The sequence below is a fragment of the Poecilia reticulata genome, linkage group LG2 (genome assembly GCF_000633615.1).
Source record: "Poecilia reticulata strain Guanapo linkage group LG2, Guppy_female_1.0+MT, whole genome shotgun sequence".
NCBI classification, from domain to species: Eukaryota; Metazoa; Chordata; class Actinopteri; order Cyprinodontiformes; family Poeciliidae; genus Poecilia; species Poecilia reticulata.
The window spans coordinates 43,415,156-43,422,022 of NC_024332.1; the positions used below are offsets into that span (position 1 = coordinate 43,415,156).

The 6,867-nt window shown below is 38.8% G+C and overlaps 1 long non-coding RNA gene across 1 annotated transcript in view; it reads right to left on the reverse strand.

The window, feature by feature from the left end:
- Positions 1-4,777, reverse strand: part of LOC103461821 (uncharacterized) — a 33,644-nt gene extending 28,867 nt beyond the window's left edge. The window contains exons 1-2 of the long non-coding RNA XR_533219.2: positions 4,411-4,777; positions 3,948-3,999 (exon numbers count right to left, since the gene is read on the reverse strand). This is a non-coding gene — a long non-coding RNA (uncharacterized LOC103461821). The remainder of the gene's footprint in view (positions 1-3,947; positions 4,000-4,410) is intronic.
- Positions 4,778-6,867: the final 2,090 nt, after the last annotated feature.

The following is a 6,867-nucleotide window of genomic DNA, read 5'->3' on the forward strand; positions in this document are numbered from 1 at the left end:
TAGCAACCCCAGTGGAGCTCTGCCCATAGCAACCCCAGTGAAGCTTTGGCCGTTACCTAGCAACCCCAGTGGAGCTCTGGCCGTTACCTAGCAGCCTATGGTTTTAGCTACTATGCTCTATGTGCTGTACAACTTACTGATTGTGCAGGAGGCTCCACTTCTGCTATTAAAACATCTACAGTTGTATAATTGCGCATCTGCTTGCAGCCATTTTAGCGTGTGAGTTTAGATAATGAGTTGGGGGGCGTGGCCACCAGCAGAGTATTTGGATTCAAAGTGACAAGAGGCTTTGAAACAGCTCATTGTGAAAGAAAATCTCATGATCTTGTGCAGAAGAATGTCATGAACATGTTTTGTTGAACCTGTAGATCTTTTCTAGCCTGTTCCAGGTCGCATCCTGTAATAGTTCACCTTTAAAAATCCACACATAAGAAGTCCCAGGAGGCTGGGTGGATAGAAAGTGCAACTTGTCCCCCAGCTTGTAATAATTTTTCACATTGGAGCCAAAGACATCAGACATGCTGCCTGCTGGATAATTAATAAACCCCGCAGACTGTTCTTGGATGATGAAGCAGCGTAGCCACGCCGTGTTCCCGCTGGATTCGTGTTAGGGAACAATGACATGAAACTGTGACTTCACACACGCTTACTTTACCAGAAACACACAGTTATTCAGGAAACAGGAAAATCTCAGCCAAGAAACGAAGAAGAGGAAAAACAGAGGAGGAACCAGGAAATACAGAAAATATTCAGAAGTCGAGAAGGAGTTTATATCAGGTCAGCTTTTCTGGGAATGATAGATACGGCACCCTCCACACTAGTTGGCAAAAACTGCAGCTAATTCCTGTGAAACAAAGTAAACTGAAGCATTTTCTTAATTTTTACTTCACTTTTTCTTAGGAACCTTGAATTAATAATTCATAACTTGTTTAATATATTGTACAAAGATCCATCTTTGTGTTTATCTTCCAAAATGTCTTGTGAGGAGGATTGTAACAGAGGTCAAAACAATACAAAAAATAATAAATGATTAAAAAATACCCCCCAAAAATTATGTTCTTCCAAGTCCAAGAATATCAATTCTGCTGCTGATCTGCAGGATGAGCATCTAGAGCACGATTCAGCAACTCCAGTTCTCCAGCGCCACTTTCCTCAACTATACATACGTCGTTCCTACAAGTCTGAACCAGACGTGATCCGCGCCATCTTGGTAGGCAAGCGCAAATCATAGATGACCCATGGCTTCCAGACCAACAAAAAGAAACTATGTGGACGCTCTTGACCAAAGTCTTAGAGGAAGATACATGAACAAAATGGCTGCTGTCGAGATCGTACGAGGCGGAGAGGGAAAACATGTCAGACGATGTGGACAAGCTGCCTCTGATCTCCTACTATGACATAATTAACTACTCAGTGAACATGAAGAGTGCATACAAATCCATGGACGCGTAAAATGACTGTTTAACTGCTTTGTAAAGGACGTACAAACTCTGTGTGTGAATATCACGATTCTGGTCACAGAGTAAATAAATGTAGCAACAAACACATAGGCTACATGTCAGTCTTAGCTAGCAAATAAAAGCAAAAGCATTAGCTAAGCTAATATTGCTAGTTCAGCAGTAAGTACTACAGTAAACATCATTGATATTTATTATCACAGAGGTGGGAAGAGACCTCGTAGCTGAAATGTACTTACATCATTTATAAGTTAGATAGGAACGATGCGAGAGCTAGTTCTTATCTTGGGACTTGTTTGTTGTTGATATAGCAACTCCATAGCAACTGTCATGACAGTTAGCTATTGTACCAACCAAGATGGCTGTTCCCAGTATCATCCGTCCATGTATGTTTATCAAATGTATACACCCAATAAATCTAAACTGTTTGCTGCTTCACTCGATGTTTGGACCAATGTAAGGACGATTTAGAGTCAAGCAGCGTCATCAGCACCTTTTCCTCACAGTGACGTGTTTATTTAGAGCGAGGCCGAGGCGGCGGACAGGTCAACGGCTTTCAGCTTCCACAGCTTGTCCAAAAACTTGCTATTTCTGTTGAAATTACCACATCAAAGGCCAGAGCAGCCCCAGGATTTCTGAAAATGAAAGAACTTTGGAACCACAGGCAGATTCTCTCAACTAGCTGCCGACCAGACTGAATTAGATTCGGGGTTTCTTTGTGGCCCTGGCTGAGCCGTACAGAAAGAAATCTGCAGTGTTGTGGTCTTCCAATCAGACCTTTGCGGTATAAAGGTCATTTCTCTTTAATAAGCACGTAACTGTTTGCTGGAGATTGGCCAAAAGGCCCCCCAACCGTCTCAGGAAATGAGAAAAAAATCCTCTGATCTTATGACCTGATTGAATTATTTGAGAAGACTTCTCAACAGTATGAGTGGAAAACAGCAGAGATCCTTCTGTCATAATTCAATAGACTCAACATTGCTACCTTGGATAAAGACAGATGCAGAAAAATATTCTTTGAAGCAAAATGTATCAAGCTTAGCTGCAGGGATGGAAGTATTATTCCATCCTGGGAAGAGCTGAGGTGATTAAAATCAGGGATTATTATTAAATCTGAATTATTTTATGAAATTTAAAACACTGTCTGGTGCTAATATTTAAAATGTGTTGTTTTAGGACATGATGTGTATATTGTTTTGATGATAGTGGTTTAGAAATACAACATCTCTGCAGCCTCTATCCTACCTGGTAAACATGTAAAAAGCCTTAAAGGGATCCATGATTAGCAACAATAGAAATATTGAGAAATATTCATTTAAGTTGTAAAAACAGTAAAAATACTGTAGACTAGTTTAATAAGTTTAATTAAAATATTGTTACACGCACGTTGCCATGTTTACGTTTCAATGCATTCTGGGTAGAGGACTTATGCTAGGTGCTGCGGCGCCATCTTCGTAAAATCACAACAGTAATTTCTGAGCATTGAGTAACTTTCATGACTTTCAATCTGAACTGGAAAGAGTTGAAATCGAAGACAAAACAGAAATGATGAGGGGAAATTAAACTGGGGATTAATAAATGGAAGACGAGGAGAGAGAAAAGTTGCTGCTGCTTGAAGATGCTAACCCAGACGGAGAGCGTAGGCTGCAAAGAGCTCCCGTTTCTAACTCAAGCTGCTTACGGTTAGCACTGAGATAAAAACATTTTCTGAAATATATTACAATGGTTTGTTACAAAGACTTAAAGATGTTTTATGTCACTTTAAACACCCATTCATGCCGTTTGCTCCACTAATGGTTAGTTCTACCTAATGTTGTTAGCTTTGCTAACTGTAGCTAATGCAGTTAGCACCAGACAATTAGCTCTAGCCAATGCTGGCAGGTGCTGCTAATGGTGTTGGCGCCAGACTAATAGTGAAGACATCTTGTATTTAACGATACTTGAAAACTTTGGAGCAGTCCGCCTCAGTCCAAATGTTTTCTTAGCCTCCATGACCTTGACATCTTGGGGTCATTGACAACAATTATTTTGTTATTCAGGGATCTCAAATTAAAATATGGAGCTGTTTTTTAATGCCAAAAAAATATATATTGTTTAGCGTCCTTGTGCTAAATTTTCGGTCAATATAAAGTTCATTTTTCAGTTTCGTGTCATTCTTATTTCTTTCCTTTCCTCTTGCAGTTCACTTATTTGCAATCTAACAAGTTAAAATACATTTACAAATAAATATACTTCAAATTAAACACCAAAAGGAGAATAACTGCATATTTTCACTGGTGTACCACAAAACTCTGTCTGGTCCTCTTCAGCCAAGTTACCTGAAATAGCCTTTTTCTCTGCCTGATGAATATTTAAAATGAGAATTACTGTGGATCATGTTTATATGCCCGTATCATGAATAATGAAACAGTTTATTCCAGCAGCATTTCATCCGACACATATTAGTTTTGCTGGCGTCCTTTGGAATTATGGTATTTCTTTCAAACTTACCAGAAGGATGAAACTCCCGTGTTAAAAGGTAAACAGGGATGCTCACTTTACCCTGCGGTAAAAACAGAATACAATGATGTAAGCTCTGCACATCACATTGATATATTTGATTAAAAAAAAGATGTTCACATGTATAAAATAGGGCCAGTGTAAATACAGTGATGCCCCAGTATTTACAGGAGYTCTCGAAAAAGACCTCCTCTAGAAACTACTAGAACTGTCTACTTTGTTAGAGTATATAATAATGAAGAGACACCAGTTTAATACACACTTCTGAAATAAATGTAACTCAATTTACCTTTAACCACACGATTAATAATATCCATCTATGTAAAAACACACCATGTTAATTATTCATCACAATAAATAACCGATGATTTAACAAGGTAGGAAACGGATAAATATCAATATGCAACACTACATGTTCACAACGTTGCACCATGTTTGCAAGAAATCAACTGACCTATTTTCACTGAACTCGTAAAGAAAGACTGCCGTTTGCTTCAACTCGCCTTTAACTCCTGGGCTTTTTCAGCTGGCGCTGCCTGCTGGGTGGTTAGCGTTAGCATGGTAGCCTGTTAGCCTCTCCACGTTGCGTTCTTTGCTGTCGCCACAGTCGATCCCCGCAAAAACAAACACACGCAGGAATCTTTCACAGTGGTATAATAAAAAAGAGGGCTTGGGGGACTCTGACTTCCCATTCACCATGAAGCTGACAGGCTTCCTTTACGTTCTCCGCCATGTTTTCCAGGACAAATAAACCTCCTCAACTTCGCTCTGGCTTCGTGGCGTTCTACAACTTTGGTTGCCTTGGATACCAGTTGGCTACCCGCGCCATCCCACCCACCAACGGTTGCCGTGGAAACCAGAAAGCGCTATCCGGTCTTCGAGGCAACCGTTGGTAGAGGCCAGCGTTTTTTTCCCCTTTAAACAAGGTACTTAAAAATGTACTCTAATACTACACATTAAATACAAAATCAACTTAAAATGCAACTTATTCAAGGGTAATTAAAAAAAAAAAATTTAAATAAATAAATAAAACAAAAAAGAGTAAGTTTCTGCCAAAAATCTCAGGAAATTCCTTGTTTGTTTTTTTTGTTTTTTAATTTCTTGGTTTTAAAGGTTGAAAAGTTGCAAGAAAAAAACTCAAATGTTGAGCTCAATCTCAGAAATCTTTGAGAAAAAGCTTGCAAATTTCCAAGATTTCTTTTTTAAATTGTGTTTTGCAGCAAATTTGCAGCTTTTCAAGCTCAAAAATGTTCTTGATTTTCTAGAAAATTTCTGAGATTAATCTACAAATGTCTGATTCTTTTTTTTTTTCAATCAGCACCAAATGTTCCATGTCAAACAAAAACTATTTCACAGTTGTAGTGTTTCCAATAAATAAGAAACACAATTAAAATCACATGCGAGTAAGTTTGTTCACGTGATAAGTCATTAAAAACACACCACGCCATCACCCTCTAACTACTTCCTGTTGTCTTCTTCTTCATAGTTTCTGCCAGTAGTTACATCCAGTTGTTGATCACATGACTTGTGTAATGAGAAAAAAGTGTTTCCATTGCAGTTTTGCAAAATAAACCAAAAAATAAACAAACAAAAACTAAAATTCATCTCATCCATTTCCATTAAGCAAAATTATTTTTGAAACATCAAATTGGGCAGTTATGTGGTCAATGGAAATAAAGCTTATGAAAGGCTAAGTAGGCCAAAATACTGCTGTCTGTTTTTGACTGTGTCCCTTTAAGCAGTCTGGTTATTAAAATTATTTCTGCTCCCTTCTTGTCAGAATCAGTTGATTCCTATGAGAGCAGGACTGTTGGCAAGAGAGGGAGAAAAAAGGCAATTACCATCTGAGTCAAGAGAGGATGATGCTCATGGCAGTGATGATCTATGGCAGCTAGAAAAAGCAGGGCAGCAGGCAGGAGCAGTGATTGGAGAGATGAATATACTAAGGGAGCTGAGAGGCGAAGGGACAGAGCTTAAGATGAGCCGCCTGATACAAGTCAAAGGCAGAAAAAAGAGTCCAAATGTCTGCAGAGCCGAGGAGAAACTGGGAACTGAGAGTCTGTTTACCAGATCTGAGGGCGAACATTGGGCATTTTTACACAATTCATGTTTGTAAACCTGAAATATTAAATCATCTCTTTAATGTCAGTCAGTAATTTTCTAAGTTTGAAGCAGGTAATTATAATTTACGGAGCCTGCAGCGGCCAGTAGGTGGCAGTGTGTGGAGTGTTTAATAACCATAACGTATAAAATAGTTATGGAAACTCATTTTATATATATTTATAACTCATAGAGTGAAATATATTAATATTAAAAGGCAATATGGTTGCCATAAACAAAACACAGAAGGATTTGCAGAGCCGAAAGAGAAGAAGGAAGTTTGAATCATCTCTTCCATCCGTCGTATAACGAGCAAAAAGAGACGTTGTGCAAACAAAATGGATCAACTTCAACCAAAAAAATGAACCCAGTAAGATTATTACATTCATTATGGCATCCAGTGGAACATCATATCCCCTACTCCAACATCTCTCTGCCTGACTTTAGCCAAACTGCCAGACAGAGATTTAAAGACGAGCGGCAAAAGCAAACGAGGTGGATTAGCAGCAGAGCTTGGTAACCGACGGCGTCGTCCAGAACTCGTTTGTTTAACCAAATCTGCTGCTCACATATTGAGCTGCTAGCATGTTGACAGTCAGTTCTCTAGTCAGAGACAGAGTTGGTGTAACACTGACTGCTACTGGAAATTCAGGATTGGGATTAATCAGGTGTTTTTGAATTAAATCAAAGTGAATTGAATTTTATGTCATTTACCAAATATGTTTATGTTTAATCAAGAGCATAGGGGATCTACCTACGTACCAGATTTCGGTTTCCATGGAGACCAAATGTTTCTGTTTAACCAAGATGT